This window comes from Miscanthus floridulus, chromosome 7, assembly GCF_019320115.1.
Source record: "Miscanthus floridulus cultivar M001 chromosome 7, ASM1932011v1, whole genome shotgun sequence".
NCBI lineage: Eukaryota > Viridiplantae > Streptophyta > Magnoliopsida > Poales > Poaceae > Miscanthus > Miscanthus floridulus.
Window position 1 is genome coordinate 117,836,106 of NC_089586.1, and position 1,305 is coordinate 117,837,410.

A 1,305-nucleotide genomic window follows, 5' to 3' on the forward strand; every position below is an offset into this window, starting at 1 on the left:
AAAACGAAGGGGAGGAACACAATGATAGGGAGTGGTACGGGCCGCGCAACTTTGCGTACAGGTCAAAAGCGCCCCTGCCTCCTCTTTTCACCGATTCTCCCCTCGGAACGAGACGGGGAAAAGCGGAAAAATAACCATATCCTGTCAGTTCCCTCCTACTCCCTGCTCCTGCTAATATCTTTAGGCTGAGTGCTCTATGGAGCAGACTCTCCAAGATAGTCGCTCCTCGGCTGTCAAACGCAAAAATACACCCTAACTTCTTAAGTGAATCCGAGTGAATTGCTCTCTATTCTGTGTACATCCGAGGAAGCTGTAAAAAACTGTTCCCCCGGATTCACTCCCGATCCCCACCATCTGAGGCTACAGACCTCACCACAAACTTTCATGATATTTACCCTCAAATGCCACTGATGTAAAAATAGAAATCCCTTCGATCTCCTCTCCCACACCATCTCACCGTCCCCTCCGTGCGGCGCCCGCGTCGCGACTCTCGCGCGAGCGACGAGCGGAGCGCGTCGGCCGCCGTTCCCCTCCTCGACGCCCGCTCCTCGTCCCAGCACAACGCCACTGCTCGTCCGCACCGACCACCGTGCCCCTCCACTGCTCGTCCGCGTCGGCCGCCGTGCCCCTCCCCGACGCCCGCTGCTCTCCGGTGAGTTGAAGGCCGATGCTCATCACATCCCTCTCAAATACGTTCTCTCCCTCAGATCCATCTGATTTTGTCTCTGAGTTGTATTGCTGCAGGCTGCCTCCTACCTCCTCTCGCTACCGTCCAAGCCCCTCTTGCTCAAATCTACAATCTGGAGACATGTTTCTTCTTTGTATTATGGATTTTGTATGTGATGCTGGTGTGTAGCTAGTTGAAAATATATTTTTTTTGCATGAGTGTTAGGCCCCGTTTGCGTGTCCTTAAACTCGTCTTTCTTTTTTTTCTTATCCAGAACCATATTTTTCTCTCACAAAATTCTTTGGATTCATTCGGATTTCTCCAAATTCCTCCAAGCGAACGGGCTTTAGTCCTTTACATGTTTGTGAAGCATGACTACTAATACTAATTCTAAGACACGAAACAATATCTGCACCACGAAGGAAGACACTGCAGACTGGTGCGTTGAGAATGTAAAAATTGTTTGTGTTAGTCCTTTACACTGCATGCAAAAATCGTGAAATACATGGAGAATTTCACTAGTCTTAATTTCTAACAAAACCATAATGTATCATACAAATAATGGGCATACTTCAGTTCAGACAGATAGGGATACTTAGCCTGTTCGTTTGGCTGTGGCTTGGTCGTAAATGATCGTA

The 1,305-nt window shown here is 48.7% G+C and overlaps 1 long non-coding RNA gene across 1 annotated transcript; it reads left to right on the forward strand.

The window, feature by feature from the left end:
- The first annotated feature begins 56 nt into the window (after positions 1–56).
- On the forward strand, positions 57–896 carry LOC136464420 (uncharacterized). The gene is made up of 2 exons (XR_010761185.1): positions 57–652; positions 745–896. It is a non-coding gene; the product is annotated as an uncharacterized lncRNA (long non-coding RNA).
- The last annotated feature ends 409 nt before the right edge of the window (positions 897–1,305 follow it).